We start from the raw sequence: 10,859 nt of genomic DNA, 5'->3' as shown, positions 1-10,859 counted from the left end.
CAGAGTAATTTCATTAAAATTTTGAATTCCGTAAACACAAATGGGGATTAACTGGTTCATGGGACTTCTCTGCTGTCTGGAGAGTGACACCTGTGAACCAAAGTATTAACTCCCCAGCATTTTAATGGTAGCCCTCCTAGGTTTTTATTGGCACTGTTGCAACACAACTGGACAAGAGTCTAGAGTCTGCAAAAAGAATTCATACTGAAGAACCTAAGTATTCCAAATCTCAACTGGGGAAAATAAAGAATTGCTGTAGAGCAGTAGAACTCCTCTGAGTTTTGCACACAAGATATCAATTGGAGACTTACATGTTCCTGACACTGAAAGAAGTCAACTAGCAGGTGGTGTGTGACTTACAAAATGTGTAGAAATGACATCTCGATAAGGGGTTTGAATTCTTGGGAAATAGGTTGGGGGAGGTACAGGTTTATTTTTGAGGTAACTTTACTTGCTCTATATGGTAGCATTCCTTACCAGTTCTTGCCTAAAAGCAGGCTCTGTAGTTTCTCACCTTTAAGACAGAAATGGGAAGGAATTTTAACTTCTGATTGCTTGACTATATCACTGGACAAAAACTATGGGTTTTTTAGGTATTGATCTTGCTTTCAGAAATATTTTTTTTAGATTATATTTTAACATGGTTCTGTACATGCTCAGTGATATAGGGAGAGGTGGGAAAGAACTAGATGCATCAGCATCCAAAGGCTGATAGTGTCTCAGTTTTGACTTCAGTATATGTGTTAAAGAGCCCTTTACACAAGCTCAGGGTGGTGTTGGTCATGTAAAGTTCTGAGCTAATTATATGAATCTAGTACTTGATTGTACTAAACATCATATTAGGAGTGTTTAAGATGGTAGAAGACAACTAATTTTGAAGTCAGTCTGATAAGTGGAGAGCTAAGTTCGGAGCAAGTTGTGTGACAGTAGCACTTAAATAACTTGCATTTTCCTACCTGAGAGTAGGTGGAGGACAAGTACCACTCACTGGGGGTCTTTGTACCTTTACTTCCCTTTTCCATTTACAGTAGTTTTGGTTGCTTCCCATTTGATACCTATTCTTTAGCTATGGAGAGCTAAAAAGTTAAAACAAGTTCTGCATTGCTTTTGCATTGAAAAAATGAAGACTTTAAAATTTATGGCATGACTTAGTAGGGCAGGACGGATAGCCGTGCTGTGTCTGGTGCGGAGAATGTGAAGAGAAGGAAAATGTGCCCTGTTGCAATTAGTAGTTAATTTCCTGTTACTTGCTGACAAGGCTTGAGTATTTGCACAAAAAGCAGGCTGTATCTTTGAAGAAGTTTGTTTACCATAAGGGCTTTTCCTATCTCCTTTTCAAACTTCTGTCTCTGGAGTATAACTTAATTCCTTATTTATTCCTTGACTACTTACTGTTCATCTTGAATGATTCAGCAGAGGTGAATGCATCAGTTGCCCTTAGAATTAGATGAGAGGAGTTGGCAGGTATATAAGAACCCCAAATCCTGTCTGCTTGTGTGGAGAATAATTGTAAAAGCTCTTACAGTAGAGGACCCATAACTTTTGAATTCAAGTTTTCATTGCAAAAATGGATCTTATTCAGATTGGAAATGCCACCTTGTCTAGTCCCCAAAAAATACAGTTGAGTCAGACACACTACTAAGCTTTCCTCTATAACAGTCACAGATGGCAGCCCGTTCAAGCAGACCTTGGCTGGTGTGGGCTGAAGAAGCAGCTTGGGGAGTATTTGGAGACTTACCAGATGTTAACTACCTTTAGTTAGAGGTGGGTGAGTCTGCTGGGGCTGTGTAACCTCTGCAAGGAGAGGTGATCCTCAGCAGGCTTTGCTAGACAGCATTTCCTGCTTTATAGGGAAATGTAACTCAGGTTTCATCTCTTCATAGTAATAAAAATGTCAGTTGAGTTTCTTCTGAAGCACTGGGAGGGGGTGAGCGGGGGAGGAGAAATCCAGTAAACTCAACAGAAAGATTGCAAACGTTCCCAGGCATTGCCAGCTGGCTATAGATTTTTCTTGGCTCTTGTTGCAAGCCCTCTTGAACTATATGATCTGCAAAGGCTCATGATGGCCCCATAAGCAAATTCTTTGAGGGAAAGGATAACGCTGCCGAAGCTCTATGGCTTTTACATCAATTAAGCTACAAAGAGGTGAATTTTTGTGGCATAAAAATACAAGGCTGTGTGTTTGCAAAAGACTTTAGTCTTAGTTTACCTTTATTTACAGACTCCCTTGTGTGTTTGTGTCAGTGATACAGTCAGACAACTCCCTCTGTCCCTTGACAAGCATACTAAGTGCATGCCTGCAATCTGGAAAGTCAGTTTGATGCCATCTGGTCAAGTGCTAATGAGTCTGCTGGAATGCTGGTGTCAAATGTTACCTTAGCCTAAGCAACCTCCATGTGAGATGATGCTAGACTTTTCCTATATCTTTAATATGCTGGCACAGTTGAACTCTGAACATGTGATTGATCATCAGTTTTATCAGCTGCTCTGGGTGAGAAAGTGGTGGGGCATTCTGTCCAAGACTCTGCAGCAGTAATATGTGGGTAGTACCAATGTGCAAAGACAGCCATACACTGAAGTTCTTTCTTGTAGTAGCTCCAAATTACAAGCAAGGGCTTTACATCTGTTAAGTGCTCATGAGACTTTCACCTGATCTTAAAGCTTTAATTATTTCATATGAATCCTTTCACAATGTTTTCAAATACTTTTGCCTGTGAGGAGCACTGATCCCTGGTGATTTTTCTTCGAAAAGGTGTATAGATGTGTCACAACTGTAGTGTAACAGAACTTGCTTGAAGTTTTGGGTGGTAGGTGCTTGACCTATCTTGTATTAATAGGGCAACTTGATGTATGGTAACATCATGTCTGAGTAGCCCCCTCTTGAGTGTAAGTGGGAGCAACTGGTGAGTTTCAGTGTATGATCACATGCCAAGCAGCGTTCAAAGGAAATCCTATCACTCCTGCATTGTGGACTGAAATAATCAGTTTCCTACTCCTTTGTTTTTCCTGAATTTTCCAAGTGGTGGGCCTGAGTTTGATTCTCAATTGCATCTGAAGGTCAGAGCAATGCTGAAAAGCTACACCTTTTCCGGTTTGTGGGATGTACTATCTAGGCCACTGGACATTTATCAGAATGACAGAAAAAAAGATGTCTATTACAGGAAGTTACGAAGCCTCATAAAATGAAGGCTGGTGGTGAGGCTGAGAGAATGTGAGTTTCTGTGTCTCCAGTAGGGGCTGACTGCAGCACTGATCAGTGTGAACAATTCCCTGCTGTTTAACAAAGTGCCTTTGCCCTGCCCCTTGCTGCCTGCCTTGAGGGTGCTAGTGTTAAAACCCTGCTGACATGAACATCTATGTACTAGTGCTCTCTTCCCTACAGAGGTACAAGTAAAGGACCTTATTTATGTATTGCCTTCAAGAGGAGAAAGTTTGCTGGATTTGTTAAGTCTATGAGCTCATGTATCCCCTCTTTTACCTTCCAGTTACTCTTTCTTGTTTTCAGGAAAATCATTCTTAAGCTTAGTGTCATGCAGTTGGTGCATTTAGCTACTTGGTGTTGCTAAATGATTAATAGCTAACATTCCTAATTATTATTAAATGATTAATAGCTAACATTTCTACTTATTGTGCATTGAGTTAACATGTGTGTCTCAGTTATGAGCAGCAAAAGTAGAATTAAATCCAAGCACTGAAGAGATTATTCCAGTCTTAGAGATGACTGACAGAAAAAGCATAATTGCTGCAGTGAATGCTGCTTTATCAATTTTTATACAAAAAAAAAATTAATTCAACATCACTAATGAAGTAGAAGGTCAGATTTTGCACAGTTGCAAATAAAGTTAATACTGTATTGTTGTGGCCCCACTGATCTTTCCCACTGTACATCTCATGTACCGCACAGAAGAGGTGGGAAGGAGAGCTTCTGCTCTCTGTGCCCACATGGAGCAGAGGTGCTGGGGCAGTGCTAAGATGTTCATATGGCAGATGGATATCTTCACAAGGACGGATCTACAGGCTTTGTTTTACCAGGACTGTCCTAACGCTTAATAAAGTTGTTTCCTATTTTCTTGGGTAAACAGATACTGTTATGTGAAGCAAAGGGAATAGGACACATCACTGAGCTGCCCTGGGAGCAGAGGAGGGGGTTGCACTTGGCTTGCTTGTGTGCATGTCTGTACCATGGGGGAGTCCTGATCTGCTGCATCTCCTTGCCACTTATAGAAGTTTCTTGGGGGTGCCCTGGGAGGCCTAATAAGGGCTGGTTAGTGAGGCAGCTCTTAACTTTCATTGACTAGAACAGCATTTGTGATGGCCTGCAATAAACTAAGCTCCTGCAACTGAGCTCAGATACTTATTTTTTAAAGAGTTTGGGTATTGGAAATTGTCATCCTTTGTGGAAATCTGATTGGAAAATACTGATACCATTGGATGCTTTGCTAAACCAAAAGGAAAATCAGAGCCTTGTCATCTTCTCTTAAGATTTTTTAATAACCATTGTGTTTTTAAATAGGTATTGTGTTTAATCCTCTTACAGATACAAAGATAATGCCAGCTGACTATGTAAAATGTGGAATTATTTTCCTGGATGCTCCTAAAATGTATTAACATAGTTTTTCTGTTTTCTAAAAAAGTTTTTATTATCCTTTTACAACCAGTTGGATTTTATCTGCATAGTTTTGGTTTGGTTTGAATCCAAGAATTCTACTTGTAGTTGTGTCAATGTGAAGAAAATTTGTGTAGGGTGTCAAGCTGAAGTAGCTGCCTAACTGATGTCTTGCTGTATAGAAACATAGAATAGTTTGGGTTTCAGGGGACCTTAAGGATAATCTACTCTAGCCCTCCCTGCTGGGGGCAGGGACACCTTCCTCTAGATAAGGTTGTTTAAAGCCCTATCCAGCCTGGCCTTGAGCATCTCGAGGAATAGGCATCCACAACTTCTCTGGGAAATCTGTTTCAGTGTCTCACCAGTCTCACAGTAAATAATTCATAGTGTCTAATATAAACCTGCCCTCTTTGAGTTTGAAGCCTTTCTGCTTGGCCCTGTCACTACATGTCCTTGTAAAAAGTCCCTCTTCAGCTTTCTTTTAGCCCTAACCCCCTTCAGGTAATGGAAGGTGCTCTAAGGTCTCTCCAGAGCCTTCTCCCAGCTGAAGAAGCCTGACCCTTTTAGCCTGTGTTCATTAGAAAGGTTCTCCAGCCCAGCTCTGATCATGTTCATTAGCGCTCCTCTGGACTCATTCCAACAGATCCACATTTTTATGTTGGGAGGGTCTCAGAGCTGAATGCAGCACAGCAGGTAGGCTCTCATGAGAGAGGAGTAGAGGGGCAGAATCACTTCCCTCAACCTGCTAGCAATGTTCCTTTCAATAGAGGCCAGGATGTGGTTGGATTTCTGGGCTGCAAGGGCACATGGCTGGCTCATGTTGAGCCTCTCATCAGCCCGCAAGTGCTTCTCAGGGCTGTTCTTGATCCATTCTCTGCCCAGTCTGTGTTTATGCTTGGGATTGCCTGCCCCAACCCAGGTGCACTTGGTGTTGTTGAACTTCATGAGGTTTGCACAGGCCCAACTCTTGAGCCTGTCAAAAGAGTCTCCTGTTTCCTTGCAGAGAGGACTCACATTTTCCTTAGTCTTCGTTTTATCACTGATGTACCTAAAGAAGCTTTTCTTGTTGCCTTTGATATCCCTGGCCAGATTTAATTCTCTCAGGACATGTTAACTTTCCTAACATGATCCCTCATTCTTCAGACAATCTCTATCCCTCCCAGGCTACCCATTCTTGCTTCCACTCTCTTCAGGCTTCCTTTCTGTGCTTCAGTTTGTCCAGGAGCTCCTTGTTCCTCTGCACTGGTATACTGTAGCCTCTGAAGGCTGTCCCTCTCTCTCCAGCGAGGGTGGCTGAAAGACTTGGGAATCAGCTCTTGAAGTGCTACAGTGTCCCAGACAGGCATGTTAACATAATAAAGAACTTAATAACCAGAGGCCATTGTGACCTGGTGATGACCTAAGCTGCTCCCACATGGTCCATGCATCAGTACCCCAGTTTGCACATAGTCGTAGCCTGATTTAGATGATGCACCAATATGGCTACACAGCTTTCAGTTGGTTTTTCGGGTGGGAAAAGGTTATTTATGCCCTTCTGTATGGGAACTATGCCTTTCTCTCTCATGTGAAAGAAAACCATGTGCTTGTTTATTCTCCCTTTTCTAGAGAAAGCACTTTCACTGCATTTATAGCATTTGCCCTTTCCTTTTGAACTCTGGTCATTTATGTTTGTTTTCTTTTTCTGCTTCCCCAGTGTTGAGTCCTACCTTTTCTACCAACTTTCCCTGAATGGCTCTGTTTCTCTATTGAATTCTGTTTCTGGCCTCCAAGTTATTTTCCTGTGTTTACAGGGAGAGTAGATATGTATGTAAATGGAGTTGTCTTCGCCATGGTAATATGATCTTCAAAGGCTTGGACTACAGTCACTTTGCTACATTCTTTACATAAAATGTTTGTCTTGGCAAGTTTCTGCCAACAAAGTGCTGTGAGGGCCCAGTCCTGCTAATTGCCTTCTGATGGAGCCTTTATGCATTAAAAATGGACTTTACAATTAAAGTTGCATGGTCCTTAGACAGTCATGTTAATGTTCTACCATTTTGTTCATTTTCTACCTTTCTTTACCGAGGTAATCTACTGAGGAAGAGATCATTGGCTCTTAACTTTTCATGACCATTTGGTGTGTGTTAAATACAGGAGTCCATAGCAGCCGAGTAGGATAGCCAGGTTCCAGTCCAACATGGAAACCTGTATGTAGGCAGTCCACAGGGAGTCCTGAGTTTGAGGATCACTGCCTCTTTTTGTACCTTTTTTTTGTCTTTGCCATTAAAGCTGGTCAGCGTGTGCTGTGGACTAACTAAACAGGAGCTGTCATGGGCAAGAAGGCTGCACAGGCTTAGGGAGAGGTTTGCTGGGAGAGAGGATATGTAATGTCAAGAGCAAAGCAGGAAGAGAGTACATCAGTACCGTGCTATCAGCTTGTACTGCAAGCCCCACCACAGCACAAAATTCTCAGTGGAGTGGACCTACACCTCAAAAGAGATCGGAAAAGTGATAAAGAAGTGAACACACAGATTATTCTATTGCAGCTTTCTCTAGCCCCTCAGTCTAAAACCTTTTCTGTGTTCTGATACTTTCCTAATCTTGAGACTGTGGAAAATGGAAAGGAACTTCCTGCTACTGCCCTTAGCTCCTGTCCTGGTTTTCAAATAAGAGGTCACATATTGAGGGTTACCCAGGCTTCCAGCCCACTGGGTGCTTGCTTAGAGCATGATGCCTCAAACATTACCTGGAAGAACTGCGAGGGGGGAACAGTGGCATGAGATGGATGGAGACAGATGAATCACATGATTTTTTTTGTAGCTATCAGAGCTACAGTCTTACAAATACAGCAGCTTTTCATCAGAGGGTATTAATTGATATAGTCATAAGTAGTACTCTCTATTTGCCCTGGAAATTGAGAGTGAAGCCATTTATATCTGTTGAAATATAAACTGCTGTGACTGAGGGGAATGTTCTCAAAATCCCATTTCCCAGAATCAGCTGGCCCCAGTTTTTGCAGCTTGAATGTATATGGAATACTGTGGTTTATCCAGGCCTCAAACTAGTCTAGCTGTTTAAGGTAAAAACCAGAGTTGTACAACTGTTTAGAAGTTATAGTGAAATAGTGCTAAATTTATATCAAAAGATATTTAATAAAACCCCACAAAATATCATGAAGATGCCTGCCATGTGGATAATTTAGCATTTACGTTGTTGTGGGGTGTTCAGACATGGCTCTGAAACAGTTGCCTGTTTTACTCAAGTCAAGAATGCTGCAGACAATTGCAAGAATAGAGAGAATTTCAGCAAGGGGAGTGTGTTAATTATCCACACAAGATGGTCACATTCAGTGCTGTGTTTCATGTGTTTTCATATCTGCTGAAGCAAAGCAAGAGAAGTGTTGTGCTGGGGCAATGTGCATGCATGGCTTAGAGCTGAATAGATGTAAATGGTTAAAAAGGGGTTCTCTGCTAGAGAGGAGGAGGGGAAAGTAAGTGTGCATTCCCAAAAAAGTACATTCCCAAAATAAAAAGCTTACATCATGGACCTCTTCAGTTTTCCCACACTTCTTCCCTAATTATTGTCCTGCAGGACAGCTGATCTATTTCAAACAGGAAGCTGTTTACAGATAACACTTACAACTGTTTTGTCTGATTTGTTGAACTGTCAAAAAGAAAAAGACAACCTCTTTTCAAATTAAAAACTGTCAAACTTCTGTAAACAGCAGCAATGAGGTTCATCTGTGCAGTGTCCCTGCAGGCACAGAGCGTTGTGCAGTTCCCATTCTCTCAGCAGCCATAAGGTAAGAGACTTTTATGCTTTCACTCTGTAAAAATATGTAGAAGAAAAAGTCTGGGTATTTTTTAGGGAGCTGCTTTGTATATGGCAAAATATGATTGACAGTCCCCCAAATAGAAGGGAAAGGTAAAGGGAAAAAGAGCTCACTTGAGTCTGTTGGATAACATTGGACCTTTCTATTGAGAAGCACCCATGTGGGTTAGATCACTGAATGCCAGTTTAGTTTGGGAGGGGGTGTATTTAAAATGTACAAATGCCATTGGAGTAGCTCACTTTCCTTTTAGCAGGAAAGGACAAAACAGTGCATGAATTTTAACTTTTCCTACAGTTAAAACTTATTTTACTTCATTCTTAAGTTGTAATTCCTAGTAACAGACACAGGCAGTTGTCTGTTTTTCACTTTGAAAAGTGATCTTTTAATACACTGCAAAGCAGAGAATGAAGACTGGCATTGCAGAAGCGAAGGTCCAATAAGGGTTGGAATTACATCGCTGGATTATTAAAAGTAATCTTGGTGAAAACCAAATTGTGTAGGGAGTAGTACCATGCAGAAATGCTTAGTGAGATATAAGGGTGTATAATGATACAAAATCTTGGTCCAAGTGAGCAGGAATGAGTGAGAGTAAGTCATATTTTAGTAAGCAGCAGGGCACATGCCTGCTTTTCAGTCATGAGCTATGAAAAATAGGATTCATAATGGACTTGCAAGTTTCCATTCTGACCTCTGTGCATACATAATTGTAAATTTTGGAGGGGAATTGTTTTCTAGCAAAATCAAATCACTGTGGAGAATACCTAACTTTACTTGTCATACAGTGAAACGGAGCAACTGGACTGGAAATACTCTGACTTTCTGTATTGGTGTAAAACCAATACACTTTGATTCTTGGGTATTGAAATATTTTTAAAATGTTGCAAATGTAAAAACTGCTGCCCTATATTTTCCTCTCTGTAGCTGAGATCTTTGTATTTCATATCTATGTGAGTGTTTACATGGTCATGAACATTTAAGGCATTGTAGTAATCAGAAAATATAAAACAAACACTAATTTAAAGGTGACACAATGATACTATCCCTAAAATTTTAGTATATTACTGATGCAGCATGAATAAGGTGTGCCAGGGTTGTAGACAAGAAGGCTTCCTTCCAAGTTGAGTATTCATTTTAAAAATGTTTGAACTCTCTTTCATAAAATTCTTAGATGTATCTGTTAAAATGAAATTATTGTTTTAGTTAATACATGAAAGATAATGTGTAAGTTAAATTCATAGTCAAAATAGCATTTAAACATGGCATAGTCCTACAGTCAACAGAGAATTACTCTGTGGAAGCAGCAGAAATCTGTGCAATTTCTAATTGTATGCTATGTTCAAGGCTATTTTTTTCTGATTATTTTGAGTGATTTTACACTGGTTCTAAAGCTCTTTTTAGTCATCTCTAGGGCTGTCCAAGAATTCTTGAACCAGAATCCTTTTGAAGTAGGAAGACTTTTGGCAGAGCAGCTTTTTAAAGAAAAGTGTCAGTTTTCTGGGATAGTTCAGTTCTTTTGTCAAATTATTTTGGCTGAAAACCAGGAGAGTTTAGCCTAAAATATTCTCATGGCGTCTCTTGGGAAGTGTAGTTTGTGCTTTGCACTGCATTTCACTACTGGCTGAACTTCGTAGCTGAACCACACTTCCCGTAAGTCTGTGTGGTCAGGGTCTTGCTATTTTAATTTCCCTTGATGAAAGGAGTGTTAGGGTGTATCTTGGAAAAGTTAGTCTTATGAAAGAGGCACAGACTGGGCTCATAAGGCATCAGCTGGTTGATAACTAGTTGGCAGCTTCTTAAAATTTGAGTGTTTCCTTCTGGTTTGCACAAGCCACAGGCCATCCTGGTTTTCAGCCATGAGAGTAGGACCCTTCAAGAGAGTGTCAGCAGAAAGTTGAAAGCCTTTTGTTGTTTTTGGCCATGCAAGCACCTGTACGAGGGAGAGACTATTTAATAACATTTCTAAGGCTTTGTTAATACTTCTGCCAACTTTTGTGCTGAAAGTGTTCCATTTTATATATTTAGAACTGAAAAATGGAAAGGAGTATGGCTGGAAGTTAAGATTTTTTAAGAACTCTTAAGAGGAAAACAGCCTACTAGAAGCCTGACCCTTTAGAAAGAGGTGGTTTTGAAAATCCAGCAAGGTGTCATCTCACCCATCTAAGTGGCTCTTCATAAAAATGTAGTCCTGGGTCATTTGCCTATAGTTGTATAAGATATTAGTAGTCAAGAAAATAACAGAAGTTGGTCTGCTTGAGCACTTCATCAGTGCAACAGTCTCTTAATCCAAGGATCCCTAGCTTCTGAGAGTATTTGGATGCTGCCCCATGAAAACTTTATCAGAAGATTGGTTAGGAGGTCCATAGGGTGTCCTGGAGGCTAGGACAGAGCAGTATGACAAATGGTGAGGAGTTATAGGATTTACGTTAGTTTTCTTCTGCACTG

At 40.6% G+C, this 10,859-nt stretch overlaps 1 protein-coding gene across 4 annotated transcripts in view; it reads left to right on the top strand.

Moving 5' to 3' along the window:
- Positions 1-6,873: 6,873 nt before the first annotated feature.
- COLEC11 (collectin subfamily member 11) overlaps positions 6,874-10,859 on the top strand; it is a 40,363-nt gene continuing 36,377 nt past the window's right edge. Inside the window, exon 1 of one of the 4 annotated variants that reach the window (XM_068183524.1) lies at positions 6,874-8,387. The gene's annotated coding sequence lies outside the window, so the exon portion shown is untranslated. The remainder of the gene's footprint in view (positions 8,388-10,859) is intronic. The other 3 variants (XM_068183521.1, XM_068183526.1, XM_068183523.1) reach the window with 3 other exon arrangements.

The sequence above is a fragment of the Anomalospiza imberbis genome, chromosome 3 (genome assembly GCF_031753505.1).
Source record: "Anomalospiza imberbis isolate Cuckoo-Finch-1a 21T00152 chromosome 3, ASM3175350v1, whole genome shotgun sequence".
In the NCBI taxonomy this organism is placed as follows: domain Eukaryota; kingdom Metazoa; phylum Chordata; class Aves; order Passeriformes; family Viduidae; genus Anomalospiza; species Anomalospiza imberbis.
Note: the sequence above shows the minus strand (reverse complement) of the source record. Positions and strands in the feature narration are given on the sequence as shown.